This window comes from Aplidium turbinatum, chromosome 11 (assembly GCF_918807975.1).
Source record: "Aplidium turbinatum chromosome 11, kaAplTurb1.1, whole genome shotgun sequence".
Classification (NCBI taxonomy): domain Eukaryota; kingdom Metazoa; phylum Chordata; class Ascidiacea; order Aplousobranchia; family Polyclinidae; genus Aplidium; species Aplidium turbinatum.
The window spans coordinates 1,132,608-1,147,768 of record NC_137482.1 but is presented as its reverse complement, the minus strand read 5'-3'; positions in this window follow the sequence as shown (position 1 = coordinate 1,147,768).

The window sequence follows — 15,161 nt, the reverse complement described above, 5'->3', positions numbered from 1 at the left end:
ATTTTATGAAAAAGCGTAGAAAACTACTCTTTTGTTGACTAATAGATCCTGTATGGCGTAGAAAGATGTAAGCTTGATTGACGTAAATCGAACATGACTCACGCGCTGAACATCTTACTAACAATGGCTGAGTCACATGAACACCTGAACAACCATTGTTTTGTCAAATTCAGGCAAATAGCAATGGTTGAAGATTTGAATTGAATGGAAGGGGAGGCAAGAAATCTTGGCACCCACCTTCAAGTCTGTCTAATTGTCTTGCCAAAGACCCAGCTGCGTGTTATTGAGCAGTTTCAAACAGATGTCTTTTACAACTTCCAATGCAAGCGCGTTCACTAACGATGACAATATGTTGCTTTCGTCATCTAAAACAGCGTCGGAAACAACTCGTTGCAATTATTGCGTCACCATTGTGGCTATAGCTGTTTTCTCATTTTTGACTGCATTTTCCCCGTGTCGTTATCTAGAAGCAATATAGAGTAATATTTTAAAATATCTTTGAGATGACTTGACTTGGTATCGAACCTTGACCTACCGGAAACACTAATAGCAGCCAGTTTTTGTTTTTTTTTGTTTTTTGTTTTATTATCTTTATCCTGCATTGCGGGAAAGCGGACTTGAGCGCTATGCATCGGTGTACGCCTTCCGACGTACACCTGACCCACGCTGCAGCCGACTGCAATGTCTGTTATGAGGAATTAACCGGTTTGCAAAATTGAACGAACCTGTCTATAAAATCTTGCCCTTCACGAATTAGTTGACTTCCATTAAGTGATTGTGCTCGCTCAACTAAATGCCTGAGTTCTTGCAGAAAGTTTTACTTGTTGCTTTTACGTTTTACCTTCAGTACAGATTGTCTTCTGAAGATTAAACTTTTGAATAACTTTTCGCTGATCATTTCATTGCTTCGTGTTAACGTTGGCGCCAAAACGAGGCGATCCATTTTGGGTTCTCAAAATAAAGTAATCCGATCCATTCTGTGCTCATAGTTGTTTGGTTTTATGTTTAAATTCCGACTATTCTACTTGTACAGTTAAGTTGTTATAAGCGACGCTTAAAATCGGTTTAACACTTTCGACGATTTACAAAGAAGCGTCTTGGCCAGGAAATCTTATCGCTCGGTTTAAAGTTATTTCTGAGCTTGCACTTACAAAAACTTCCTTGTTGATCTTTCCTTAAGTGCTCTTACCCGCACAATGGCCTACAATGATTCCGATAAACTTGTTTGTTAAAGTCGGTTCCTTTCTGCTTGGTTACAAGCTTCGAACAATCTGAAGCTTGTAAGTTCACAACTCGTGTATGGAAAGAAAGGAAAAAATTATAACCCAAATTATTTAGGTTATGGGTGAAACGGTGGTTTTCGGTCTGCCTATTCTTGTTAATAATATTAAAAGGGGCCTGCAGGCCATACTTTTTTTTATGCGAGTGCTATGCGTTTGAGAAAATACAAACAAAATTTCAGAGAGGGAAAATTTAGTATTTTTGCACATGTGAGTGAGCCTGACAACAAGACGGAGCACACAGAGAGGGGTCTGGAGGGGTTTCTTCCAGAATATTTTCACAAAGCCACCTTAAAATTGCGCATTTTGATGGTACCGTACTTTCAATCTAAATCAATAATAAAACTTTGTAAAGTGATGCTGTAACAGAGTGTGAAAATTTTATTCAAAATATTTCTGAGAGGGGGAAGGGCAATTGACTCTTTTGCTCCCCTGACTTTGCCCCTAAAATGACTTATTTATTGCTTTTAAGATCATTTCGTCCCCTTCTCAACTGCAACCCTTACTTGTGAAGCTGCAGCTGCAAAACGAAATCTCGAATTGTAATTTCCAAAACGTCACGATTTCTTGTGGATTTTATATTTGAACTTCGCTCGATCAAAGTGCTTTGTGACCTATCAATACGTAAGAAACAATCTGTTTCTTACGGAAGAAATGCTTTTGTTTTGTTATCAATCGTTTCAGAGCGATGCGTTTCTGAGATTGTTTGCCAACAATCGGATATAAATCAATATGTGGCGATAAGCATCTACATGTACGATCAGAGGAACTGAAGTTATTTACAAGAAAAATCCCGTACTTAAATACTTTCTACATAAGCGTCATTTTACAAGTTTTTTAAGTACATTTTGAAATTATTGATTATCAACATCACTCCAGGTTGTCCATGCGTGAGCGCAAAGCCCTTCCGGACAAGAGGTAAAGGTGTGGATATTATGTAACCACGTATCTTACCCGTGTTGTGGTTAGGTGTGCGATGGAGAAGCAAGTCCAGCACATTCTATGCAAATGTTTCCCATGAAGATGAATGTTATACAAGAACCAATAGAGTGTCATAATGTAGGAATACTAAACGTCAGCTTATACGTCAGCCCATTATGACATCACACAGTCGGCTCAGGTCCAATCACAATTATGTGCTTCAAGCATAGCAGCCTAACAAAAATGTAAAAAAAATATTGTTGTCGATTTACAACAGAGTAAGAGCTCATTTTAAATTTTATATCAGGTTTACGATGTCATCAGATTATTATCCGACTTATTCTCACTGCTTTATGCAAGGAAGAATAAAATCGGCGAAAAAAATTCTTTCTCAAACAAAATAATTCGAAACGAAATCAAGGCAAAAACTTTTATAGTGAAGTGAAACATTTTAGAATATTTAGTTGGAAACACAGACAACCAATTGGTCTGTGACTCAAGAAAATCACCTAGTTACCAAAATCATTTTGAAATATTCTTCAGATAAACTTCAAAACATTTTCATGAAAAATTTCTGCTCACGTTGCAGCAATCAAGAAATGTTTTCAATAATTCAAATTAAGAGAGAGCAGGAATATTTCGTATCGACCTAGCATGACCTGGCGTGGCTTAGTTATGTGTTACGTTTCTTCAAAGTCATAGAATTTTGATGCCAAGTACGATATTAGTGCAGGTTCTAGCGGTTATAGGCAAATTGTTCGTAAGCAATTGTTCGTAAAGCAATTGTTCGTAAGCAATTGTTCGTAAAACAATTTTTCGTAAACTGTTTTTCGTAAAATGAAATCCGCAAAACAATTCTTCGTAAAGCATTTCTTCGTATACATCAAATTTTAACTGCATGCACGAAAAAATGCTTTAGGAAGAATTGTTTTACGAAGAATTAATTTTACGAACAATTGTTTTACGAACAATTGCTTACGAACAATTGCTTACGAACAATTTGTCGAACACCGGTTCTAGCTTGTTCGACAGAAGAGACTGCTCTTTATTTCACATACAAAAAATATATAACACAAGCTATGAATTTATAAAAACATTTAGTGTTAGCTTTGAATTTATATTCGCGTAATCCGGTTTTTGCAGAAGACATTTTCCAAAATTGCTGAACAAAATGGTGACTTTGACATAAAATAGAGCAATTCATTTTGCTACAATGGAACCGTAAAAGCCGAAAGAAAGGAGAAATGTCCATTACAAAGTTAAGTCACCCTTCAGCGCATTGTTTCATGTAAGTATCAGGGATAAGTGCATCCTCAACAACTTGAAGCAACTCAGTAAAAATTGCATGCTAGGTCCTTCAACCCTTTATTTCAATGTAAGTTTATTTGAATAGAACGTCGAGGAGACTTGGTCGTTTTTTGAAGTGAATCGTTAGTGGTTAGTGAATACCCTTCCAAAGTTCCTTATTCATTGGAACTTTGAAAGACGTGCTCTTATTAAGCTTAAAAATTCTGTTTACTTAAATTATAGATCTTGAAAAAACTAAAACACTTTAAACAAATTTTTGACCCAAAATTCTGTTGTCTTGTTGTAATATAAAACTTAAGACAGTGGATTTTATAATTTTAAGAAGAAAATCCCCACAGGTTAACTGTAGAAAAACAATTCTTTACACCACCTCATCCAGCAAGACCAATAAACACGCAAGATTGACAGCAATGTGTTTATGTTGCCGAATCAGTTTTCGTTTACATGTCTGGTGATCAAAGTGAAAAGTGATGCTTTCCATAACATGGCAAAGATTGAAGCAGAAAATGTACAAATGAGCGTCCTCTAGTGCAGGGCTTCCCAAACTGGGGGTCGCGACCCGGCAAGGGGTCGCGTAACGAACTTCGGGGGTCGCAGAGAGTGTGTCAATTTTACTCAAAGTACTGCATATTAACACTTTTGTTCAAGTTATGAACTGTAACCAAACACGTGGAGAGTAACGCACCCAGTACGCTTATTTTTGCAAATTGTTGTGGTAAAACGGAATCGGAATTCAAAACTTTTTTAGGTTATTGCGATGTGAAGTAAGATGGCTTTCAAAAGTTGAAGCCAAAAAGCTGATTAGTGTTGAAAATTGAAGTCGTGATTTTTCCAACAAAAAAAAAAATGCAGTCTTTGCCATCATTTTCGCAATGACATCTGGTTCTTGAAATTAAGCTATTTATCAGATTTTCTTAAAAAACTGAACGAACTTAATTTGTCCCCCCATAGAGAAAACATCTATGTTTTTACATTTGTTTTACATTGAAATCTAAAATTAAAGCGTCAACACATTAAACGTCTGGAAACAAGAAGTCGAAAATGATTCATTTGAAATGTTCTCATTTACTGAAAAGTTTTTGATCAACAATGATGTGAAATCAAATATTATTAAGCCTTTGGTTATTAAACGCTTGTTAAATCTGTTGACAATTTCAGAAGTATTTTTTTCCAGAAATTGACAATACCAAATTATATTCAATCCAAAACGTATTTGCACCGCAAAAACAAAGTAGCTAACCTACCGAGCACTTCTCTCAGAAAGAAATTACTGATCTATATTCTGCCTTAAAGTTTAAATTTTGTGAAAATTTATAAATTTTATGCTAAGAACCTTCACACTTTTTGTCTTGACGTTAGAGCGGAATATTTACCATGACCTGATTCAGCAGTAGGCCTAAGCGCACTCCTGTCGTTTGTTTTGACGTATTTGTCTTGAAAATTTCCAGCAGAGGAAACTGAGGCAAATGCTGGGTACTTGTTGAGAGGATCGTCTCACCAATGACGCAATTACAAAGATCAGTTAAAGTCTCCCTCAACCCAGCAAACATTGATTTAGAATCGTGGATCAACTTGCCAGCGATAGGTCAATCTGGAAGAAGAGAACGAGGAAAGGCACGGAATTTTTCGAAAAAAAACGGGATACAAAAGGTTCAGAAAAAATAAACATTAGAAAAAAGCTAATGCAACCACGTTCCCAACTCTCCATACAATGTGACTTTTTTAAAACCAATGCTCAGACACGAGCTGGAGCCTACGACGACAATTTGTGCGAGTCAGCGTTTTTAACGTTGATGAACAGACACCATCAAAACGAAGCAACATTGAAACCGCCTTGGGACCAGCCTTAGCCAATTGAGCCACGCCTGGACTTACTTTATAGCAAAAAACGGTCGCATCCATCACACTCATATCCATCACACTGATATCCATCTGAATAAATATGTCTGGTTCTTTGTTTTGTTTCCAGTAGGCTGCGTGTAAACTGTAAAGTAACAGTCATTGAGTACCGTTACCTTGTTTTAAGTTTTCATTTGAAAACCTTCCCATCAATATCACAAATGCAAGCTATATTTCGCACTGTTTATCATTTTAACCGTGAAGGGTCGCGAAAAGTTTTAGGAGATTAAAAGGGGTCGCGAGCAAAAAAGTTTGGGAAGCCCTGCTCTAGTGAATACATTGTACACTGTTAATACACTTTATATACTTTGTTTAATACAATCTATTTTATTTTATTTATTTTATCTAATTTATTATGTTTATACACTTTGTTTATAAACTTTGCACCATTGTATTCACTGTAGAGTTTACAATGTCACGTGATGGTTGCAATGACGTCACCTACAATCAACTTATATCTATGCAATCCACCATTGTGCATTGTTTGTTGCGCTTTGGCGGCCATGATTGCTTACTCGACTTGTTGAATGGACGCTACTGATTGGCTTGTTTGTCTCTTCGTCCCATAAACAAAACGTTAGTTTTAAAATTCATCGCTGTCTCAGGCCAAGGTAATCCTCAGGTTGCGCGTCGTCAAAACTGCAACTTATTTTCATCATTGAACAACTTTTTTTTATATCTTATCAATAAAATAAAAGTTAATAAACTTTATTGAAATGCTATTTTGGCAAACAAAGTATTCATTACAGATCAACAGATCGCCAACAAGGCTTATTATATTCGGTTAATGCTCAAAGAATATTAATTACTTCTTTTACTGGACGTCAAGAAACTTGTAATGCAAATGTCATTTCAGGCAATAAAATTTGAAATTATTTATTAATTAGTGAAACATTTTTGAAAGATTGCCAATGTATGTAAAACTTTTACTAGCATGCTTACTTGTCAGCTGAAAGAGTTCTTACGCCTGAACAAAACAAAAATAGCGTGTTTGGAAACGCCCACAAGTCACGATGTCGGCCGCTGCCAGGAAGATGCAAATAACATTCAACAACAAACCATGCAGATTGTCACGGAAGCTTTATTTTCTCAAAATAAAAACAATAAATCAACGAAATGAAGAAGCTGAGATGGAAAGTTGAATTGGAAGTAAGTTATGATAAAAGGACGTAAAATGCAGCGATCACAATTTTGATCCCATCGTGAATGTGGCATGAGTTCGCTATGCAAGATCGCGATTCTTCGCTTACATGAAAACAATATCATTTGCATAAAAAATTGTTTCAAAAAATTTATTTTATTTTTTCAAGTTCATCATTTTATTTTGAAATTATGGACAATGACGAAATATGAATAACTTGAAGTTTTAGTTTGATATTTTACAAACCACAAAGTTATTCTCCAGAATTTGCCAACATGAAGAAAAAAAGTCGAAATCTTCTGGACAATGATGGTGGACAATCTACCTCCACAGCCATTGTCCGAATTACAAGCAGGGCTTAGAAAGATTAAAATGTTTGAAGGCATCCGATGTACTGCTTCAACATATTTGCCTACTGTTTGTTAAGCCCTGATTAATATTTCATATTCTTTTTCATGTAACACGACTGTTCCAGGCTTAGGCGTTTATGCCTAGTTCTTTCCATTTATCCCGATATTTGAATGCATTAAAATTGTTAGGGTTGCCACGTGAAGGTGTTTCTTGCTCGTTTTCCTTTGATCTTTCCACAAGGGATTGAAATAATAAAAAAAATTTATTAAAACATAAAGATGTAGCCTACGTTCTCCAAACGAGCTAAAGGGATAGGTCAATTATCTATTTGGTGGTGTAAGAAATTATCTGTATCAGTAGTATCGCTTGAATACTTTGCAAACTTGTTCGTCGTCGTCGTGTGAGCGTGTGGGGCCGAGGGTCTATCCTTTTACCACCCCAGATTCACGATGTTCCCGGACTACACTGGAAGGCTACTAGAGAGCAGCCAGTCTTTGGTTTCGTCATCCATGACACGCAGACCTTCCACTCCGTTAGGTGGCTTGAAGATGGAGCAGTCATTGATGATGTGGTCTGCGGTCTGTTCCTCGGCACCACATTCACAGGAGGAGGAAGAGGCCATTCCCCATTGGTGCATGGTTGAGCGGAAAAGCCCGACGCCCGTACGGAGACGGTTGAGGCGCACCCATGCCTGTCTTGGTAGTGTTAGACCGATGGGGCGTGTGTCGGCGTCGAGGATGAACGAGTAGAGTCTGTTGGCGGTTGACTTCCATCCAAAACTCCATCCATGGCCCGCCCAAGCAGCCGCAGGGATGTCTTGTACATCAGCTTCGTTGATAAGAAGTTGAGCGGCTGGCACGAATGGGTGTCTTGATTTCAATCGACGGGGGTGCTCGTATGGGAGAGCAGAGATCTTGTGGTAGAGAAGGTGGTTAGGCTCCAGTGCCCGTCGACCGAGGGACAGAGTGGCTTCTTCGCGACGAAGCTCAGCGGGTTGGATGCCAGCGAGAATGGGGAGATTGTCCAATGGTGTGGGACGAAGGCATCCAGTAACTGTGCGCAGGGCGCTGTTTATGGCAGTGTCGATGTTATGGCTTTGAGCACTGCAGCACCAAACAGGTGCACAGTACTCTGCTGAAGAGTAGACAAGGGCTAATGCTGCTATACGCAAAGTGTCAGCCCTCGCCCCCCAGCTAGAGCCTGCCAGGCGCTTGAGTAGCGCAGCGTGGGATGTCAGTTTCTTGCGCAGTGACACCAAATGGTGGTGGTATGTGAGCGATCTGTCCAGTGTCATCCCAAGATATCTTGGTTCGGGGCAGAAGGACAAAGATTTTCCGTTGTTCTGGACGTGTAGCTCACGATCAGCTTTCCGATTGTGGATGTGGAAAGCTGCTGCCACAATTTTGGTTTCGCTGAGTTTCAGTCGCCAGTTCTGGAGATATGCTGAGAGAGTTTTCATGTCCTGGTTCAAGGTGTCTTCTAGATTTTCCCACGACTTTGTCGAGTGGAGAATTGCCAGGTCGTCCGCATAAGCATATTTTGCGGAGACCGTAGTTGGTAGGTCGTGGGTGTAGATGTTGAAAAGAAGTGGAGCCAGGACCGATCCCTGTGGGACGCCGTTTTTCAGGCGTCTCAGTCTGCTTCGCTGTGAGCTACCGGTGGTGAGGGTGAAGTTTCGATTTCTGACAAGATCCATAATCATATGAACCATATGTCGGTCAGGAAGCAGGCGAAGCAGCTTGCAAGTAAGGCCGCGATGCCATACGGTGTCATAGGCAGCTGTTGATCTAGAAAGACAGCGCCGGCCTTCTTTTTTGCCTCAAAGCAGTCCTCGATGTCTTGGGTTAAGAGTGTGACCTGATCTACGGTGGATTTTCCGTGGCGAAACCCAGCTTTCTCTTTTGGAAGAAGCGGGTCGATGATTGGGTTGACTTGTTTAGAATTGTTTTAGAATTGAATTGTTTAGATTGCAAACTTTTTTAGACATTGGAAAAGGTTATTTAGTTTAACGATTGCATGAGTCCCTGAATATCTTTTTGACGTTGATTACAAAAGTGCCCTTACTTGTTTTTTAGCCCACAAGATTTTAGAGATGTTTACATTTTTCGTTCTTCCAGTGCAACGTATAAAAGATTGCAAGATGCTGATTTCAGTATCAGGTTTTCATTTCAAAACAACCTAGAGCAGTGCACGACGAATGAATATTGGAAAGTTATCAAATCAGAATTTATTGGGCATTTTAAACGAAGCGTTACCAAACAAGGTTAAAGATTCTTCTTCAACAGATTGATCATGTTTGATTAGCTGTGATCTCCCATATGAACTGCCTCCATTCTGTTCTATCTTTTGTTTTTATTAGTACTTTCGGCATCTTTTTATTTTTTTTTTTATTGTTTTTTTTTATTCCCGTAATTCGCTAGGTTAGATATACAGAAATTTAATTCATAACTTTACTAAATACAAAAAGATCAAAGCGCAAATATTTTGAAAACCTTGTGGCCTGAAAATAAAAGGCTCAGATTTGGAATCAGAGTAAAAAATTACGTGGAAATGTTTAGTGGTGTTTCTCACTACCAAATCTATTTATACAGTTTGTTAACTGAAAAAAGTTTATTCTCGAGCCGAGGAAGCCTTTGCTGATAAGAAAACCTCGCAGCTTTGCAAACTAGCAGAGGTTATTATCACAGACGCAAAAATACTTTAAACTTTCATAATTAATAAATTTAGCGGTGGTGGGGGGGCAAGTATGGGGGCACTTGACTATCAACCATACAAATTGTAAACCTGGTTCTACACATCTGGTCCTTGTTCAGTCTGCTTTGTTAATGCCGAAGACTAACTTTTCTAACATGCCACGCGTTCTGCTGGTGGGTAACCGATTTTAAATCATACTTCGCTGAAAGTTGGCAAACATCTAAGCTACAAGATAAAGGTATCACGCGAAACACACCCATTTGTAAGAAACAAACATTCTACATCATTATATTAAAAAAATTTCACGTTTGTTTCGTTCAAGGAATATACTTTCGTATAATATTGTATTTTGTTGTGGGCAATTGTCCGGGGGGCAGTTGTCCGGATACCACTTTGTTGTGGGCAATTGTCCGGGGGGCAGTTGTCCGGATACCACTTTGTTGTGGGCAATTGTCCGGGGGGCAGTTGTCCGGATACCACTTTGTTGTGGGCAATTGTCCGGGGGGCAGTTGTCCGGATACCACTTTGTTGTGGGCAATTGTCCGGGGGGCAGTTGTCCGGATACCACTTTGTTGTATGCCTGATGGCAATCATTTGAAAAGGTAAGGAAGCAAAATATGATGTCATTAAGGGCCTTCTTAGGACACATTGTCAGCCGACACCCTTCGGTCGTCATATCAAAGCTTATGTTGAGTAGTTGAATTTAGTGGACAGGTAGGCACAGAAACCAATGCCTGTATCTACCTTCAAGCGTGTCTACCATTGTCTCAATGTAGCCGTGTGCTTTTGAGCGGTATCGAACTGGCACCCTTTCGGTCGTCTTGCAAGAGCTTTTATCACGCAACTACTTACCAAGCATTATATGTAGTTATGCAGTAACATGTACTGTAAAAGCCTCCTTCACATATAAACAACCAGCCAACTTCAAGCATTCAAACCTCTCTTTTCAGATTGGTTACCATGGAACAGAAGCTAAGAAGGGTGTCGGGCTTCATTTGAAAGAAAATCTTGATCTACTGACGAGAGGGTTCTATAATTTTTAAGTCATGTCACAACAGAATAGCATTACACAACTGACTTGAGTGGGAAGATTATATCTTTAACAATCTTCCGGTCTTTTTTATGCTTTTTAACGAAAATTGAAACAGAGAAAACTTTAGAGGAATTTCTACGTTAAAAAGGTGTTGTGTGCTGTCCAGTCTGAAAGCTCAAGTCTGCTCCATGAAAATCAATGACTTCGAATGATGGTTTGCTTTATTATTGTTTGTTATGATATGATCGCATTGAAACGAGGCATGCAGGAGTATGGTTGAAGTAGCCTACCAATTATGTTCTGGATATATTTTGATATAAACGTACATTTACATGTAACGATGTTGAATCAATGGTAAGCCGCGTTTTTCTTTGTTTGCAGTCTACCAGCGGTGATAATAATAACGTCGTGGATTGCGTGGCTTGACTGGGGGTCGATTTCGTCGTCTAGATCGACTCCTGCTGCCTCTTCGTCGCCCTCCGCGACTTCCACTCCTACTTCTGCTCCGACTTCTGCTCCGACTTCTACTCCGACTTCCTCGTCTTCGTCGTCGTCTGCTGCGACTTCGGCTGCTGTCGGATCCCGAAGAACCGGAAGAAGAATCACTTCCAGAAGATCCACTAGAGCTTCCAGAAGATCCGCTTGAACTTCCAGAACTCCCAGATGATCCAGAGGATCCAGAACGTCGTGAGTTACCTCTGCCCCTGCGTCGCGATTTTCCGCTCTTCTTCAAGTTGGCAAGTTCGAATCTGAGCCGACTGTCAGCTTTCTCCACTTGGATTTCATTTTCCATTTCTTCCTCTTCTCCGTCTTCTTCTTCTTCATCCCCACAAACTAAACAACAAACACAATTTTAGTTTTAGATAATAGAATTAGGATAATACTTTATCGTTAGTGATCTTTTGTTTCCATGAAATTTTTAACATTTGCCTGTATGACCAGAACTCGAAGGCATCGATCCGTTTTTCCATTTTTTGTGACACTGTCCAAGTTTCAGAATTGTATAAAAGGGTTGACCAGACATAGCATTTTAATATTCGTTGACGAGAGAGAGAGATGTTTGTTTATTTGCCTTTTTATTACGAGTCGAGAAAAAGAAACACAATTACATACAAATCAAAATATAGCAATAGAAAGGTCTGGCAGCACCAAACAACCTTGCGGTTAACCAGTCATGGTGCTGCCTAAAAGTTCTGACGAGACATGTTCTATGGCTAAAAAAATCACCCCTCTACCAAAATTCTTTTATTCTACTTGTTTATGAGGAAGCAGTTTAGATAACAACCTCCAGTTGTTATAACTGGTCTGTTGTCTCAGCGCAAGAGTCTGAACGCATTCGCTGGAGGTCGGACAACAGCGATAGATGATGAGTTGTGTAGGCCTCACAGGCCCAAGTCAAACATGTTGTGTTTGAAATAACCAACAATATTTTACATCATTAATTTGAAAATTTGAATTATTTAATCACAGTAGAGGCTGAGTTGAAGTTGCACGGGATCGCAGTTGTGGGGGGGGGGGGGGGTAATGATTTGTTGAATGACCGAGAGTTAGACAAAAATAAAATTTGCATCTATTCTTCATTTTTCAATGTTGTAATTACCTTAAACTTAGCTTCTTATTATTTGTTGATAAAAACCATTCTACTTAGTTCTAATATAATATTATAAACATTGCATTATATCATTTTATTAGTTATATATTACATAAACATTAACATTACCTTATAATTAGAGCGATTTTTTGTCACTAAAGCTACTTTTTTTTTTGGTTGTACCAATTACTAAAAGAAATGTAGAGCCAAAATTTCATGGTTGTGGGGTCAATATTTAAGAAGTTATAAAGTTACCAAAAGTCACTTTTTGTGTTTTTAGGTTACTTTTCATTTGTTAAGTCACTTTATTTTGCACACTTTTCTGTCTAATTCCCCTAATTATCTTTCATCGCTACTGGAGAGATGAATTTACATTCTATGTAATACCAAGACTTAATATATCTTCTGCTATGGTACGGATTTTAGGTTTGCACGAGCCCATGCTTGTTCGTATTGCGTGTATTCCCGAAAACTCGTAAACTAATTTTTTTGATGAAACAAATTGCGTTAATTATATTTAGCCACTTGTTTTCCTTGCAACAGCTAAAGTGTTTGATTGACAGAAACTTCCTGCCAGAGAATGTATAATTTGAATGTGTAATTATAATTTGAACACAAATTGAAACTAATTTAGATGCTTTTTTTATGTTGAATTGCTGCTATTTCTTTCACTTTCTTGTTTTCGTTGAATAAAGCTACTTTTTGGTTGCTTTTTCGCAAAATTAAAGTCACATTTTTGAGTTTTTAGGTTACAAAAAAATCGCCCTACTTATATGCGAAAAATATTTTTTTAGAATAATTGCAAAGAAAAAAGCTCACATACGATATCAAATGCAATATACTCAATACAATGAGAATGTGCAAGAAAAATATTTTTATATCTAAAACTTTCATCAGCAAGTGGCGGGCTAGTCAGCATTACAGCCAAATAAAAAGCCGAAATCTGTATTTCAAGAAACCACTAAGTTTGTTTAATTTTACCGCTTTTATTTTTAACTAGCCGAGATAGAAAAAACATTAAAAAAAACTTAATGCTCATATTCTATTTGAAGATTGTAATCCTGCCAGGTGTAGTGGTATCTATCTTGAACTCTGAACGTTGAGCGGAAAGATTAAAATAAAAAAAGAAAATATTCTATTTGACTAAAGAGTTTCTGAATATTTCTTCAGTATGAAACAGACTGATAAATGTTCTTGATAATATTAGTTGTAAGAAATTATAAACCGTAATACAGTGGATAATGTTAATTATTTTAAATTTTCTTCAGTCAACTAGAAATTAGGTTACAAAATACTTTTCTTTGTTTTTGTTGCTGTTTGGTTTTTGTTTTTAGTTAATGCTTTTATGCTGTTTCCTGGTATATCTAGAATATGGGTTACCATTCATTGAAACAAATAATTGAAATATAGGCTATATATTCATGGAAAAAATAAACCTACACGAAAAGTCTAACAGGCTTACAGAACTTAAAGAATATACAGTGTTGTTACGTATACTATAATTATTCTATTTGATGATGATCTTCCTTTCAGGATGAAACAGGCTGTAGAGGTTTTAGAGAGTAATAACTATGTTTGATGTACCATAATTAAATATACGGTAAGCGGATTCTTAATTACTTCATGTTTTTCCACAAACTTTTAGAATTGTTTGTATTTTTTATCAAGAAACTCACTCTCTTCTAGATCCGGAGGACATAGCTCCCCCTTCCCCTCCTGAGGTACAAGAACAATCTTTTGGAGAAATTTCACGCGATAGAATTTTCCAGTGTCATCTTGCATTGTCATACATTCCGTCCAGTTTCCTTCGTCTTCGCTCACAACGCAGTCCACTGTGAAGTCACAAAGCATTGTTTAAAGCCCATTATTTGAATTTTAACTACACATTTGTAAATTTGAAGTTATCAGCAATAAATTCTTGTAATTAACTCAAAGAAAGCACCGCCAAAGCAAAAATAAACTAAAATTTTACTCGCCGTCAACCGGTCTTGGTCGTGGAATCCATCCGTATGAGGCAGAGACCAGAACAGCCAACGCTGTTACACAGAATAATAACTTCGACATTATGTTCCGGATGTATCCAGGCAAGTCAAAAGAATATGTTCGACTTCTGGCCTTGGTAGGGGTTTATATAGCCAACCCCATGTTTTGCACCATCATTGCAATCTATTGGCAGATTTTTGAATTTTAAATCAAATTATTTACATTTCTTTTGCATGCCAGCAGTAAATTGCTACTGTTGGAGTGCGTGGCTTCACATATTTGCATTTTAGGCCTACATGAAATTATGCATCCCTCCGATAAGCTGATTAGACTTTTTATGAATTTCTGCGTGTTCTTCTTTCAATTCGTGTGTTCAGACACGATACAAATCGTGCCAAGCTCTTCAATCGCTATCAGGTTTATTTTCGTTTGAAACGTTTAAAACTAAGTACACTATTTATATTTTTCATCAGGGTTTTAGAGTTGAAAGGGCTTTGTCATGTTTGGGGGTAGGTTTGATCAATAAAGTTGAGTACCGATATTATTTTCAAGATTTTGTGGCAAGCTAGACTGTGGCCTCCTGAAGAACACAACAATCTTATAAGCTCGCCCGGTTTGCTACGTTTTGTTCTGACTTTACAGCCTCGATGCTCATCTAAAACAATTTTTACTTGGCCATGACTTTTTGCACAAACTTTTAAGTGTCCTGCTAAAGACACAAGCGCATGCTCTTAAGCGGTGTCAATCCAGCGCCCTTCCAGATGTCCAATCCAAGCTCTCTTCACTGGCCAATGCGGTCGACTTCATTCGCTCTGATGATGTGTTGTGAATCGAAAGTGGCAACGGGCATGCATTGGTGCACTGCTAACAACGCACTCCAGTCGGCTGCATAGCCGAGTGGTGGGAACCATGACTCGACACCCGAAAGGGCGCCGGTGTGACACCGCTCAAGAGCATGCA